Consider the following 17,882-nt stretch of genomic DNA (forward strand, 5'->3'; position numbering starts at 1 on the left):
TTCTCTGGTTTGGTTTCGCAAATGACTCCAGACATTCATTAAAATATTCAATCTATATATTCCCACTATCAACAGAGTTACGTAGAGGTCTGTAGACGGCAAGTCCTTCAAGCAATACCTTCAAAATTATAACTAATAGCTGACATTTCACATATGCCCCAGAACAAAATGTTCCTACATCAATAGTCTGGAACGCTAAGCTATCTTCAATTAAAATACGTACACCTTCTTTAGAGATAGAAGTGCGATAAAACCCAGAAGCTGTCGTGGACCCAGGGAGACTAAACATTTTTAATTCGGCTTCAATAAGGAAATGTTGAGACAGAGACTATTACATGAAATGAGCTCAATAAATACTTCAAGAATACTAAGTTTAGCTAAGACGCCTTGTATATTCGGATGTGCTATCCTCAATGTATTGGGTCCAATATTCCCAGAGGTATAATTCAAAATTGCCTGTACCTCGTTTGAAGTTTGGAATTAAAAAATACTCTGTACATGTGTTTTATGATATCTGGTGTTGTTATATGAATGTTTGTACCATTACGAGATGTTGGAAATGTAAACTGAAATATGTTGTATAAGCTCGGAATCAGACGTGGGCCTGAAAAAGTCAAAGAACATATCAGCGATCCGCCTCTCCCCAAACATATTATAGTGTAAGCCATGTCTTGTATAGAAATACGGCTGTTTAACTGATTCCGGTGACAAGAAACTAGCATTGCTTTCAGGTGTAACGGCTCGTGAGATCTCATTAATGAGCGCAATTGAATGCCCGGAAAGAAAAAGGGCCTCAGTCCAATTCATCAAACTTTCGGAAAATCGTAAAAAAACTGTTCACAATAAGTTTTTAGAGTTAAATAAAATTTTATTGCTGTTTTTTATTTATAAATGACTCCTTTTGATAGGGCAACACTTATTCTACTTTTAAATTTAATAATTTGGGCAAACAAAAAAATATTTCGCCTTATTTATAAGGTGGACTAAGGCCCTTTCTCTGTAAAACGTAATTTATTTATTTTATCTTTAATATATAGACTAATTTCTGTACCTCAGAGCCAGACGAACGTAGGGGAAAGGTGGGCATAGTGGCCACCCTAAAGGAAAACTTATTTTTTTCAAGCTGTTATAATTGTTCAAAAGAAATGAAAATTATTTTATAAGATACCATATATAGTTACACTCATTAAAAAAAAAATAATATATACCTGTATCTTAGTTACTTTTTTTAAACATAATTTTTTTTTGTCACGCCCTACCAAATGGCCACTTTGCCCGTTGGGGTAGGGCAAAATGGCCACAGGGTGGCTACTTTGCCCGATGTCAAAAATAATACTACAAATGCATTTTAAATACCAAAGTATGTATGTATTGTTACAAAATTTAGTTATTATTTACATTGTCTACATATTTTGAAACGTGTAAAGTAGAAAATAATACAATAAAAAATTACTTTAGGCCTACAACTTTTTGCGATTTTGTTGTCTTTTGTTTGCAGTCTATTTACATAGGTCACAAATGAATTCATTATCATCCTCTTCACATCCGGCACACGCTTCATGTGCCCATTTGTGGCAACCCGAACACCGTATCCACCCTTCATTACTTTTAGATTTTGAGAACAAGTTCTGGCAGTACAAAACAATCCGCGTCACTTTCATCACTATCTGATTCGTTCAGAAACAAAGCACGTTTTGCCACTTTTGGTTTCCTTTTCTCTTTGACAGGCTTCTTTTTTTTGTTCGCCAACTTCTTTTTTCTTCTTTTTTTCTCCAGTTTAAATTTTCTTCAGTCTTTCTTTGTTTTCCTTTTCTGCCTTCGGCTGCCTCAAGTTCAGCCTTGTAAGGGCTTGAGGTTAACACTGCAGCCGAACCCTTTTTCCTCTTATTTTGTCGTTTGATGATGTTTGTTTTAGGAATCGGGATAATTTTCTTGAGGGCTTACAACAAATGATGTACTGGGTATGGCGGTTGGACTTAAAGCAGATGAGGTAGGCCTACTAGGCATGGAGCTTAAGGCAGATGAGGCATTGGGTTTTAATGGACGTTCATTGCTTGAGGTATTTGGGCTTGAAGAGACGAGAACAAATAATGTTGTGGGGTCTCCCGGAACCTAATATAGGCCCTGAGGTTGTACTTGCATTGGGATCGGATCAACAGGCCCTGATGTTGCACTTGCATTAGGGTCGGATCAACAGCCCTGATGTTGCACTTGCATTAGGGTCGGGATCAACAGTCCCTGATGTTGCACTTGCATTGGGATCGGCATCAGCAGGTCCATCTTTATCAGGGGTCCGGTGGAAACTGGATTGATGTCAGCTGTTGGGTGTGACTGAGATGGATTGGGAATTTCCGTTGTTGTAGAAGCAACAAAATCTGCATCAGTGAACACATCCCTGTTGATTGGCACTATGCCACAACCTTCTAAATCCCTTAAACCGCAACAGTAGGAGTAGCAGCACTTAAAAATGATTCCCCGAGAAGACGAGACACTTGGTATTGAGTTACTTGCCTACCAGGGTTATTTCGTAAAAATCTCTCTCGATTGCTTGGACATAATAGGTGTTGAATGGCCCCATAAAACGCTACGTCTAACGGCTGGAGCTTGTGGCTGCAATGAGGGGGGATGCAAACCACAGTTGTATGGTTTTTTCCTAGCCTTTTTCGATAAAGTCAAGGTTTCCTTGTGTGAGTTGCATGTCCATCAAGTACCAATAAGACGGGGTCGTCTTTTGAAGGCTTAGCAAAGCGCAAAAAGTGCTCAAACCATTGAGTGAAAATGTCCGTTTGCATCCACCCTGATGGATGGCAGGCAAAAACTGTCCCTGGTGGAGAACCATCTTGCAGCTCAACTTTCATTCGCTGCCTTGGAAATATGACCATAGGAGGTATAAAAGTCCCTCCTGCTGACATTGAAACTACAAATGTCGAGAGAACACCTCTTTCAGCAGATGTGAGTGAGCCAACTTGTCGTCTGCCTTTAAGTGCAAAAACCTTTTGACGATTTAGTCTGGACAGTCATAAGTCCTGTTTCGTCGACATTGAAAACCCTGTGAGGTGGATATAAGTGGTTTTTCTGGACATCCTCTAAAATGTCAAAGAACTTTGTAACATTTTACTTTGTTTAAAAGCCTGGGCTCTTGCTGCCGAAGTAGCCTCTGGTACTCTCAACACCATTTCAGGGTGGCGCTGTCTAAAGCCCCTAAACCCAATCTTTCCCAGCTAATTTTGTTTCATGGTTGAAATTTATGTGTGATATTATTTTGCTCTGCAAGTTTGTAAGCAAGACTACGCAAATCATTTAAAGTGATTCCAAAAAATCGTACCTCCATTTCTAAAAGATATTCTACAAGATGCTGTTCTTGTTCTGCATTAAAAACAGGACGGTAGTGGCCAAGAACTTTGTTTGTTTCCTTAGCATGCTGGTTCTTATTTAAAACCCGGCGTTTTCAACGTATTTCTTGGCACATTGAAGTTTTTTAGCAGCTGTTTGCATTGGCAAACCATCTCTCACGGCGTTGATAGCTCGTTGCATCGCCTGAGGGTCCCAAGACTGCTGCTCGGTTTTCCGTTTGTATTTGGACACCATGACTCCAACTAAAAAAAAAAAAAATACGTTGTAGTTGCATACAAGTGAATACCGTTCTAGGTCACCTAAATTGGATTTGGGCACATCGACAATTAATATATTTTTAAATATAAAACTAAATACTTGCTTTAGGGCACCTAAACTGGGTTTCGGAACAAGGTAAAACAAATAATATTTTTGTTTTTATATTATATAAAATAAAGTATATTTTATATTAAAAAACTAAATATTTGATGTCGGGCAAAGTGGCCACGGCGGAGGGCAAAGTGGCCACGGCAGTGGCCACTTTGCCCTTTCTGACGCCATTACCAAAATAGCGACCTTGCACGTACATCTGTAAACACCCAGCTCTTACTCCTACACATGAATTGATAGCCTAAATCACACTCTTTTTAATGGTTATTGTCAGCATTACTTACTAGGGTCGTAGTTATAGTTATAACAAGTAAAGCAGACCACTTACCTTACATCAGCAACTTGAAAAACAACACATTTGATGATAAAATCCGAACACGTAAACTGACCACCTTCACAAAACGCTACAGAACACTAATGGAGGTCTCGCGCAGTAGTTGAGGCGTTGGCCGCTGCGTAGCAGCACTGCGTGGCAGAGAAATCGGCCGTGGCCACTATGCCCGCAGTGGCCACTTTGCCCACCCTTCCCCTAAGTCACACTTGGCCAACTTCTCAGGAGAGAGCAAAAACTAAAAAAAGTTACCTTAATGCTTACTTACAAAGCTGTCATTTTAATTTAGCCTCAAACTATTGTTTGTATTATTAACAAATAAGTATCCTTTATTAATTGTTGGTTTTCTTTACAAAATATCCCATTTTGTAAGAAATGGACTTAAGTTATTGTAGCTCCACACAACACCCGACTGTAGGACTTACTCCTGGACTTGCGTTATTTTGGCTCTACACAAAAACCTTGTGTAGGACTTGCTTATTATTTTGGAGAAGGTGTTTAGAAATAAACTTCGTGTGTTACGATTACAATACATGTAATTATTAAAAAGCATACATGAAAAAATAGCTTTAGTCAATGTTTTTCAATTAATTTTGAACATTACTGCCAAAGAGGTAGGCCTAAAAAGAAAAAAACTTTTTCCAGAGCAGTCGAGTTATCGTCAGGGAAGTTGCTTTCGTGTTCACCATGTGGAAGGTTTTGAAAGAAAGACTTGTATTCCTCAGGGATCCATTGCATCAAGTTCATGAGGTCGTTGTACTTCTCATTGCTTTTTTTGTGTGCCCGTATTTGTGGAAGTTCCAATGGCATAATGATCCTTTCTTGCCTCCGATTTCTTTTCAATTCAACACTTTTCATAACTCCTCAAACCTCAAAACTGGTTTTGTAGTACAGCTTACTGTCCCCTTTTCTTAGCTGTAACCACACCGCATTGGATATCAGAAATGGTTCATTGTTTATGTTTTTCTTCCTTGATATAAATGGGGCGTTTTTGTTCCTCAAGAAGAGAAAATCAAGAAAGTCTTTAATGCATATCCGTCTGACAACAAATGGATTTTTTTTAGCATGTAGCAATAAAATTTTCCCAATCATTTGTAGTGAAAATGGTGTTACTTTTTATTTGTTTTTTAGCTCTCTCTATTATGCTGTGTTTTCCATCGACCTCCATGTGGGTGTGGCCGGCCAATAAAAACTTGTGGTAGACTGTCTTTACAGTAGGGACTTTTTCCAAGAGCCACAAATACATAAATACCATGTTCATATTTCTATTTTGCCCACTGCAGTTGTCTGTCCAAATATTTAGTACATCAGTAGGCTGGTTATTAGTAATTTCTTCACTTGCCCATGTAAATAAGCAAGACCTTATTTCATTTCCTCCTCGACCCCCTGTAACTTCGTCCCAGATCATGCACCAAGTTTTATCAGTTCTTGCATCATAAATGGTACTATTTAACGTCCAGAGTTTTCTTGAGTAAAAACTTTGGGAATTTTTTAAGTCTGGTGTTGGGAGGCACTTTTGGATATCTGACATAATCACTCTTGATCCCATGTTAGCACGACTTTCAAGTTCGCCTTTTTTCTTCAACTCATATCTGTTTTTTTAAATATTTTTTTTAAATTTTAGTTCATTGAGTTGTTCATCATTTTTTTCATTTTTTATTTCACAATCTAGTCTATCACAAAAATCTCAGGTATCATTGTCTGGTGAATGGAAAGACAAGTTGAAATCTTCATTAAATCTTTTAGAATAAATCCACTTTTTTCTGGTTTTATTTGTTTTTTACATTCTTCCTCATACAATGAGTACATTGTTGAAATGTTCAGGTGATTTCCCAAATATTTTCGTTGAGACCTTTCCCTGCTATAGTGGCTTTCATAAACAGGGAACTTTGAAATATGATTTTTGATTTTTTGTAGGCTATCTATAGGTATTTTATTACCTGGTATATGTTTTCCCCTATGGTCTGTAGTTACCAATCCAGATGCACTGCCCTTTTTTATGGCAACTCTCATGAAGGTTTCTGAAATTGAAAGTGTATTTAAGACAAACTTCTTGCAAATTACTTCCTCTTTTTGATGTAAATTAAAAACAAATTTATGACTTTCAGATTTGTTCTTTCTTGTCCCATCTCTTTGACGTTGCCTTACAACTGGCTTAGTTCTTATACAAGACAATACAAACTGCCATTTTGAGTCCCAATTTCTTTCAGCATTCCAGTGTATTTTTAATCTGTCTTCATCTGTAAACCTCTGGTTGCATTTTAGGCGACACTTATCATGACAAGGAGGCTTTATTGATCTTTTATTAACAACCATATTTTTTGTGTTGACATATTCCTTCCCGGCTAGTCTATTCTTCATCCTTTTATTTTTTTCCAATTTTGTTCATGTCTTACTCGCTTTTTGCCTTTTTTCTGATTTCTTATGTTTGTATTGTCTTCTGTATCAGAGTCACTATAAGGGACCAGTTGAACTGCATTCACCACAGGGCTATTCAAAAGTGTAGGCTTACTTACCATGGATGCAGAAGAATCACTACTTGATGTAGATTCATTATCTGAAACTGCTCTAGGAGAGTAAGAAGGATCATTTATGTCATTATCTGCAATTTCAATTTCGGAACTAGACAACTCTCCATCTTCACAATCATTTTGCAAGTCAGTGGAAGGTACCGGTACTGCAATGGGAAGATCAGCACCAACTGGTCCTGTAAAAAAATAACTTTCATACAGTGCAAAATATTAATAGATTATATTTCAAAGTAATTGAGATAAGTATATCTTGAGATTCCAGACTGGAAAGTGCCACCTAGATGATAAGTTCCCAGAATCGTAAGAGAAATGCATCATTGAACTGATGCCAAATTGAACTTTGCGGTTTGACGGATTGTTTCTGCCTCTCGTTTCTTCCGAAACGCATGATTTTTTTACAAAATTCTTGCCACCAATTTTTGTAGCATACGATGTCCTCTGTCTCAACTTCTCTTACTATGAATTTGGATGCATTTGTATAGGAAGTTATGATTAGACTGGTTATTTCATGAAGTGAATAAAAGCGATCAATTCTGGTTAGCCTTCGTTTAATAACCCCAAAGTCCCGATCGCACGGCATAAAAGAATGGCCGCGGATCGGAAAATACTGTTCGATACGTTTGACTCTGTTCAAATCAGTCAAAGCAAGCAATAATCTGCACAAATCATGATTTTTATTTTGTCCTGAACAGTTGTCGGCATAAACAGTGACAGTTTTAGGTACTTCTGAAAGGTATTCCATCAAAAGAGAACATACTTCATTGGGCCCCTTTTTTGCTTGGCCCTCGTGATACAAATAAATGTTTGCTTGATCGGTCTGAATGTTGTGAATGCCCAAGACGTTCAATGTTAACTGACGCATGTAAAACGTTTCCTGAACAGGGATGTTTGGCAATGAAATATTTTGCATATAATCAATGCTTATTGCTAATACATGGTTTTTCTCTTTTTCAAGTTTATCATAGAACTTGTTAGCCCTTCTTTTGTGAACGAGTAACTTAGCTGTTGCAACTCTTTTTCCTGCATCACAAAGAAACGGATTCTGGATTTTTACTTTAAGTTCCTCACAAATCCCACAGCAGTCTACCTGAGATCTGCCAAATCTGAGATTGTAGTTTTCATTTAAAAACATTCTAAATGAGCTGTAGCTACATTTCAGACTGGGGTGCTTAGTTTTAAACATGGAATACATTATTTGAATATTTAGCCTAGCATCTTCACAGTTTTATTTGAGTAGTGACTTTCTTTAGTTTCAAAAGATTCAATATGTTGTTTCATAAGAATTTTAGTTTCTCGAGGAATTGCATTTCCTTTGTCGTTGTACCCTCTCATGTCTTTTGGACTTTTTCCCAGAATGGCTAGTTTTTGAAGTCTTTTGATTCGTTTTACGGTTACTCCATGAGCTGCCAAAAACGTTACTCGACATATCTGTATTTTTGTGTCTCCAATTAAAACATTGTAAGTGAATGTTTTTGGTTAGCTCGATCACTGTCAGGATCCCTGGGACGACGTCGTCGTACATCATGCAGGTCGATCAAACCCTGTAGGTAGATATCTTGCTCGTTCTTGGACACCATACTGTGAAGTCGAGCGAATATGATATCAACGTTGTCACCAATCTTCTCGCTGCAACTCATCCTGCATCTGTAAGAAATTATTAAAATGTAAAATACTGTTTAATAATACTGATTACGAATTCTCCTGGTATTACATTCCTTAGATAAATCAAAGATATTCCGTTTATAGGGTCGGTCGGGGTAAAATGGGTACAAAAACATGCTCTTTTTAACTTTAAGGCCTTTTAAAAAGTTTCTTGAAATAATTACAAAATAATTACAGGTTCCAGCTTATCATTGTGACCTCTTAGAATAGTTTAATATGTAATAAAAGTTAATAAACTATTTAGTATAAAAGTAATTATTTTTTTTTATAGTATACCTATTTTACCCCATGGTTTGGGGGAAAACGGGTATAGTAATGTTTTCATAGTAAAACACAATAATTACAAGTGCTGTACTTATTTTACCCCAGTATTTGTGTAAAGTAGGCACAGTAAAAATAACTAATGAAATATTTTGGTCACAAAAAATTTATTATTACTAAAAATATCAGTTAGACAAGTAATTTATTTAAAAAATTAAAACATAGAAACAGTTCGTTGAGAGGGGCACTTCACACAAACTTGAAAAATCTTCCATTATAATCTGGTACAGAAAAAACATTAGAAATTTGTCCTAAATCAACCCACTCAATGTCTTCTTTATCAGGAAAAATGTAACGCTCTCCTTCACCTTTGCATTTTGTCAAAAACTTTACGGAATATCGCTCCTTGTTGCGAAGATCTTGTGCAGTAATTTGTCCCCTGTACTCCTTCACAACCGTGCCACATTCACTTTGGTAGTTTATACCTACCCATGATCCTACAGTGGGTTCAGTAGGTTTTACGTTTTTAGGTAGGCTGCTTTCATCGTCACTTTCTGCCGTATCAAATAAGCGTTTAGTAGCTCTAGGTTTTTTTTGCGGCTTTGCTTGGACCAATCCAGGCTCTTGTTTTATTGTTTTTCCTAAGGCTGTAATGGGTTTAGGCCTATTAGTTTTACTTTTTATTTTCTCTTTTCTGGCATCTTCTTCTTCTTTCAGTCTGTCCATTACTTCATTTGTTGTCATTACTTCACCACAACTTCCTTGAACTCGTCGCCTTTTTGTCTTAGAATTTTTCAATGCATCTTTTATACTTGATGACTGTTCAGGTGACAATGTACTTAAAATTGCTTCTCTCAGTTTCTTCATTGGTGAAGGAGAAATTTCAGGTAGGCCTGCTACAGAACTTGATGGGTTTCAGTTGAATGAACTCCACCGCCGAAGGGTTTCATAAGGAATGTTATATTTTCTTGCTGCAGCATATACTGAGCTTCCATTGTCAACTTCCTTTACTGCTTCCTTCAAAGAATCTTCATCATATTTTTGGGTTTTTTTCTTTATGTATGTGCGTGGCATGATCTAAAACAAAAAAGTGAGGTTAGTTTTCAGTTTTTAAAATATTATACCTATTTTACCCCATGTTAACAAATTATGAATAGCATAAAACCTATTAAACTTTAAAACATTAAACAAGTTAAAAGTTAAAGTATATATGTGTAATGTATACATACCTGAATTTGAAACTTCTATTTGATTAGGTTAACTTTTAACAATGTCATCAGTTAGGTTGTCTTGGTTACACTGACTCCTGTGAACATATGTTTTTTTCATTTTAAGAAGCTACCAGCAGTTTAGCCAACTCACTTTCAGTATAATATCATATAAGATGATGTTATACATTTATGGTATTTTTTTCTGATCCAAAACATCAATAACTCAAGTTTTATAATATAAAATAATGTTTATACCCGTTTCACCCCAGTATACCCATTTTACCCCGACCGACCCTATCACATGTTTATGTATGAGTATTATTATATTGTGACTAGCCTACAAACAAGAACAATAGAATAGTTTTGTAAATTACCTGCAAAGTGGTCCAGGATTTACAGCAGAAGCTTCTATCCCTCTTGAGTTGATATAGGATTCACCTTTAATTCTAGACATTTTCCTTTAATTGGCTTTCCATAGCTCTGGTTGACTCTTTCTCTTCTTTCCTTTAGGTTCTTCATCCATTGCTTAATCATATTAAAGGTAAAGTTTAACTTTGTACAATTAAACCTAAAACTTCCTGAATAGCAGATAATCAAACTACAGTAGACAGTAAACAATAAAATATTAAGTTTAACTTTGAAACTATTGATCAATAATCAATACCGGTAATTAATTTGTAAAATTTAACCTCAAACTCACTGCATAACACATAACCAAACAACAGTAGATACAGGAATGCCGGGAATGAACAAAACAGCTGTAGAAGTCATGTTTTTCATTGGAACATGTGATAGGCATAGAGTAAGAAAACGAAGAGAAAGGACCTCATTCCCGGACTATAATCTTATTTTTTATAATCGGAGTTTACATAATTTGTGCCCCCAAATACAATTAGTACGTCATTAGTGTCCAGGTCTTTCAAATATATTCCACATTGTCAATAACCTGTTCAAATTTAGCATTAGGTCTAACAACACAAAATACATCCAAGTCTGGACGTTCACTGATCATAATGTCATAAAAGTGACCATGATTTTCAGACATAAGTATTGACTTTTTATGTTTTGTACAATATTATATATATTTTTGATAAGGATATAATTTTATATCCTTATCACTATTATTATTTACATCTGCACTGTCACTGACCTTAAAAGTAACCTTATTATTTTTAGAATGTTTTAAGCCATGATGATCTACTTTATTCGCTTTAGACGTCTTACTATAACACATATCTCGGTTCATTCGTTTTGTACTAAATTTATCCTTATTTACAAGGGATCTGTATAGTCTATCAGACTATTAATCTCCAAAGACAAATTATAGATCCAGATGTTTCAAATGTGGTTTGCTCCATAAATACTAATGCTGGAGATTATAAATAAAATTAATATTACTAGCAGTAACCCAGTCACATGTGATTAATCTTAAGACTATATTATACACATGTAAAACATAAATTCGTACACCGCCGGGTCTGCAGGCGCTGAAAATGGGCACGAACTCACTCTGCCCATCTACCATATATAGTAATGATCTAACAGTACAAAACGCATTGTAGGTTTAATGATATTGTTATATTCCACAATTTATTTACTGTTGCAAATCTTAGTAGCTGCTTTTTACTGTGGATTTTTATTTTGTCTTATAAACAACAGAATATCGTTACATCAAAACAACTGAGATGTTGACTAGGTATTTTTCTTATAAAGGCGGTAACGAATACTACAGACATTACAATATGTAGCAGGTGAAAAACTCCTTTTTATTGATTGTTATTTATTTCAAGCTTGTACATAAAATGTACAAACATGACATACATAATTTTCGTGTTGGTAAATAAAATTATTTTGATTAATTCTTACCTTATTCCTAAGTTGGATATTTTTATGTCCTAAGTTTTCTGTTTTTCAATGTGATGATATGAGAAGGCACCACGGGAAAAAGGGGGAATGTAAGATTTTTCAAATTTTTCAGGAATAGCAATTTTCTCCTTAATTTTATTGTACCATTTACATTTATTTCCTAATCTATATGAAACTTATCTATGATTTAGCCTACCTTATATTAAACTTATGCATTATGTACTAATAACATCAGTTTACCATTTTAATAGTGAAATAAATAAATATATTATATGAGTACAAAATATTTTCGCTAAAAAGGGGGAATGTCATTAATGTTTTAGGAAAAAAGGGGGAATGTCACCAAGGTTATAACTACTTCTAGAAACCAGTACTAAATTAAATAGCATAAAACGTATATATTTAAAATTGTCTTCTTAAATATGGTTCCAAATAAGAAAAAAATACACATTTAAGTTAAAAAAAGCCTTTATTGATAAAAAAGTAAAATCGGTACATATTACCTTGAGAAAAATAAAACATGTTTGAAATCAAACAATTATCAAATAGGTAATTTTTATTGGTCCTTTTTTCCACTCTATTATTATTATTTGTCTTTTTAGACTTAGGAAAAACTTCTTTGTCAATGGCATTTCTTTTGTTCCTTTTCTCTCCTTTCTCAAGTTTTGGAAGAAGTGTATAAAAATTACTGGTTTCTACACCACAGAACATCTTTAAAACTGGTAGATCTGTGTACTTTTCATGGGTAATAGGAAGAGCCCCTAAAACAAAACAATTTGCTGAAGCATGTTGTTGAAACATTTAACAACATTTAAGTCCAATTTTCTATTAGGAATTTAAATTTTATTTTAATTTAGCTATCAAGAAAAATGTTAAGATTCATTCAATATAATTAGGTTGGATTATTAATAAATTATTTATTAATAACTATAAAAGTGGTAAAAATATTATTTTTATCACATTTTGATTACTAGCACTGAGTAACAGTAAAGTGGAAAAAGTTTTACCCTCATAGGCATAGTCGGGTAGAAAAAACTCTCCTTCAGGCAAGGGTTGGTCTTGTGGTAGTGAACCTGGTTGGTTAATGACATGGGCCTCCCAATGTCCATGGAATGTTGCTCGGTACTTCAGGAAACGGGGATGTTCTTTAAGAGCTACTAACTCTCTTATCGGCCTTGAAAGAAATGGGCACTGTGAAAAATAAAATTGATCTAAGTGTGAAGACCAGTTCCGTACAAACTCCCTCTCTACTTAGATTACATGGAATGGTGAGGGTTTGACTCTAGCACCTTCAATTTCATCAATCCAATCTTTAGGCGTTTCACTTCTTTTGATTGATGCTAGCCATATTACGGTCACACTCTAAATACGAGTGACCACGAATTGGAAAATTCATCTGAATTTTGTCTACTCTCTTAGTGTGATGGACAATGTAGTGGATAGTGCGAAAAAGGGTCCAATTCTTGTTTTGACCCCCGCAAGAATCACAAAAAATGTCCAGTTCTTTGACAGAGGGGTCAAGAATTGTCATCACAAAGTAAAGCAAGAAAGAAGCCACCTCATTGGCACCCTTGTACGCCACTGTTTCATCGTAAACAAAGACAAATTATTCGTCTGTGGACAGTATATGTATATTGAACATACAAAGTGTTAATTGTCGCTTATAGTACACATCTTTAGTTGTTATATGTGGTACTGGCAAATTCTTTTGGAAGTCCATTGCAATAGTTTCAACCTCTTTTGATTGTTGACTTCTTTGTTTAGAGGCACGTTTGCGAATGTAAAAAATATTGGCTTTTAACAAGTGTAGTTTTTTTCTGATGTCAGCTCTTTCAATTTCTTTTCTGATTTTACCCTTGCTATAGTATTTTCTATATGTTCTATATATATGTTCTATAGCTCGAATCTCAGCAGCGAGTTTGTCACATGAACTACAAGTATCCATTCTTGGATAGCCAAAACTGATGTTGAATTCTGAATTGAAAACGGTTCTATATTTCTCTTATGATACTTTTTGGCCTGGGTACGCTATCCTAAACAATTCAAACATCTTTTTTATATTTAAGTCTGCTGGAAGATAGATACGGTTAGAAGAATTCGTGCTGTAGTGACTTCGTTCACCTTTAAACGAATCAATATGCTCGTGAATCGCCTCAATTGCCTCTTCTGACAAGCAGTGTTTACGATTTAAGTGTTGGCCTCGACCATCCTTAGGAGTTCCTCCTTTTTTAAATAGTTCTGTATTACTTCAACCTTTTTTTGTGATTCCATGAAGCGACCGATAAGCTTTTACACAAACAGGAATTTCTACCACAGATTCCTCCCTATGAACTCGAACACGATATGAATACGAGTTGTCATGAAATTTAGCATTCTCTTCTGGTTGCCTAGATCTCCTTTGTGAAACTGTGTTTACAATAACCAAACCGGTTAAGTAGGAATTCTGTTCATTTACGTTCATTTGGTTGAAATTGGATATAATAGTAGCACGTTTTGCAGGTACAATCATTTGAAAGCATATTAACCTCAAACAGTAACAATCAGGTCCTATTTCATGTGTGGATGCTAGTAGCTTTTTCTTAACATCACTTAATAGTAGCACGTTTTGCAGGTACAATCATTTGAAAGCATCTTAACCTCAAACAGTAACAATCAGGTCCTATTTCATGTGTGGATGCTAGTAGCTTTTTCTTAACATCACTTAAACGACCAGTTACCTTTCGTTTCTTTGAGGTATTAGATGATTTGGAGCTGTTACCTTCACCTTAAGATTCCATAACTCACTAATTAATTAGTAACACACACACAACATCTTAAGCTCTTACAAATTATCACAAAACATAAACATAGCCTCAACAATCAACAGTGCACAGCTACAACTTCACTGACTGCAGCTGAGTGAAGCATAATAAAATAAAGACAGTGCTGCCAACTGACATTCCCCCTTTTTCCCGTGTTTCACAATGACAGTCCCCCTTTTTTCCGTGGACTTCGTATTTTCAAACGTCAATATCTTGCTGACTATTCCCGTTCTTTCCATGGAAACCAAATATACAAAACGAGATTAATGAAAAGTTTCCATAAATACAAAAAAATTTACATTCCCCCTTTTCCCGTCGACCCTTCATATATTATTTTAAAAAATAGTTTAGTCACCGTTTTAATCAAAGTAACTTGTGGCTTCCACAATTCGTCATTTCTTAAATGTCCCTTGAAAACACTGCCAGTAAAATGGTTACAAACTCTCAATGTCAATTCAGATGTGGTAGCATTTGATTTAAGTCATTTTAGCAAATAACAATATTTACCATTTTCAATATATCATCACTTGATCTAATGAATTTACTCTTAGATTTAAAACCTGTAAAAAGTGAAATAATAATCAGTAAAATAATTTCATAGGCTTAGGTAAGTAGAGTAAAGAAAAAAAAAAAAAATGAAAATGATGACACTCTGTGTTATTCTGATTAATCAGTTTCTATGTTTTCTGGTCCATCTAATGGGCAGTTCACACATAGCTTTAGCCCTGTATGCTCGCCGCAGATGTAGATCCTGCAACGTTCACATCTTACTCTTACTCTTATTTTTTGTTTTGTTTCCATGTACATAACGAACATCATCCATGACTTGTTCCTTCCGCCAGAGCTTCTTCTAGACGAGGAGCTGGCACCCCGACAAGGGCTCTAACTTGTGTCTGAAGTTGGCGAGGAAGGTTGGTCAATGTAGCTCTGACTTTCAAGAGGTCCCACAATTCCCAGCTGAGAGTTTTGAGATAAAATCTTCTTGCTACTTTATTTCGAGTATTTGATCTCCAAATGATGAAGCTTTTGACTCCTCGGATATTCAGAATTCCGAAGAAAACAACGAGAGGCCACCGATTAGTCATTCTAGCCACTGAATAAGTTGCCTTCAATTTCATCGAGGTTATCTACACCTACCTTCATAGTGTGGAGGGTCAATATTTCTGGCTTTTGGGCATCCCCAGATGATTCATCGATTCTGTCGTCAAAATGCATGGACGATAGAAGGAGAACGTTTCTATTCTTCTTTAGTACATATGATACAAGTGCCATGTCGTCACCAAAGGAAAACAGGCTTGTCTGAGGAGTCCTTTGCTTAGTTTCTACAAATAAAGGCGGTACCTCTCTCTTATTTTTCCTCAAAGTACCGACAAGTGATAATCTATGCTGATTCGTCCGTGTCCTTACTAAAGGGATGAACGTGAAACAGTTGTCCACAGTGACATTCCTTCCTGATCCAGAGATAGGCTGTACTAGAGAAAGAACCACTTTAGATGGGGAATTGTTTACTTGATATGGCCCTGGAGGCTGTTTTGTCCCATATATCTTCATCTTTAGAGCCTATCAAACTCTAGCGGCCGTCAAGGCAAATATCTTGATACCATATCTGACTTGCTTCGACTTTAAGTATTGTTTGAAGCCACATCTACCTCTAAATGGCTCTAACATCTCATCAATAGTAGTGTAAGCAACTGTAGTGAAAATTGCATTGTTCGTTGAACTGCTGAAAAACTTCCCTTATAACAGTTAATTGATCTAGATCTGTACGTACATCTCTTGCTATCTTCAAATTGCTAGAAGAAGCAATCTCAACCTTCTTTGAGACAAAGTTTCTGAAAAATTCTACTCCATTACCGTCCTTAGCATACAGGTCTTCCAGATTTAAATGAGACGATCGCAAGACCCCCCATGTATAGTAATCCTAAGACAGCTTTGATTTCTGCAACGTTTGTTGGAAGGGCATCTCTTACCCTAGAAAAACTTTACTCTATGGTCTTCAATCCATTGGTTAGTATGGGTCACAAGGAGCTCTATCATGGTTTCTGGGAATCGCAGACCAAGAGGTAAACAAAACCCCTCCGCTGCAGTCAAGGTCACACAAAAGACTGCTTTTACGGCATGGATAGGTGAGGGGTTCTAGAACTCAGCTAGACAAAAGAACATTGCATTTTGCCAACCCCAACAAGAGTGGCATCAAAAATTCCCTCGTTGCGGAATCACGGACCGTGCGCGACCATCGCAGGGTTAATGTGGCAGGGTTTGGTAATATTAAGTGTGAAACCAGTTGTATAGCAAACTTTTTAACTCTTTAAGAACTTATTTGTGAAAAGAAATGTGGCTACCCATTTGGACGTGCAGTTGTACGCAGCTTAACTCTTTACCATGTCATGAAATTACAAACATTGACAACTAAAAAATGTGTATTTAAAAAACTAGTTAAGTTCCTCATAGCAAGACGTCTTGACGTACTAACCACGAAAATTAGCCAACAATGCAAAATCCCGCGTTAAACGTTGATTCGTGTTTCGACAAGTAAAGGCGGGATGCCGTCTTGCTCCGATGATTGTCGCACACCGCGGTGAGTTCTTGCCCACTTTGAGCGCATGCGAGCCCGTGGATACATCCACGACGAACAGTTGTATGCGACCAGGAAACACAGCATACGGCTTATGGGCGCCGTATGCTAGTGATCGTCTGCTAGTGGTGGAAGGTGGACGTACTGGTGGCACACGCTCCGCAGTATAATTAATTTAATTTCGAGTGGTTTTTACTGATAGTGACAAGTTTCAAATAAGTAAATATAAACTAACTAATCAGTTCCAATATATCTGTGAATCGGACATTAACTTTTGTTATCTAGTAAGTGATTGCTGGCTATAAATCTAATCGCTACTCTAACAAGGTTAGACCTGCTCACAGGAATACAACCATGGTTTTATCGAAGTGCCGAGCGCCGCACTTAATCAACAGGTTCTCATCGAACCCTTATCAGCAGCATAAGTGGCTAAAACTTTTTTTCCTTCTATTTTATTGCCGAATTAATTTTTTGGCAAAAGGCTCGGAACAATTATTCCACGTAGCCTATTTAAAAACTTCTATGTTATGGTTGCCACTATAGTTAATTTGTTAGTGCACATCTGCTTATAATTAATTCCAGAGGTTCTTTTTATTTTCTTTCTCTATTTATTTTTTTTATCACTTACAATGCACTAGACATATAAGTTTCACAAGTGTTACTTTAATATTATCTCCACTCATCTATTAATTTGGGGTTTGTGTTTTTGTCCTATTAGTGTAGGTTAATGTTAGTAAAAGCAGGGATTTCTCTAAGGATTTTTTATCCATAGGATACTTAGGATTGGAAAGGCTGAGGTTAGTCTTCTCACCTTGGGCCTGTCAGGTATAGCCTAACCCGAAATTGGTGGGCCACGGAATAAATACTTCAGGATACCAGGAAACATTTATGTTTCCTAGTGTATCAGTGTTTAATGTATGT

Source organism: Homalodisca vitripennis, unplaced genomic scaffold (genome assembly GCF_021130785.1).
Source record: "Homalodisca vitripennis isolate AUS2020 unplaced genomic scaffold, UT_GWSS_2.1 ScUCBcl_910;HRSCAF=3854, whole genome shotgun sequence".
NCBI classification, from domain to species: Eukaryota; Metazoa; Arthropoda; class Insecta; order Hemiptera; family Cicadellidae; genus Homalodisca; species Homalodisca vitripennis.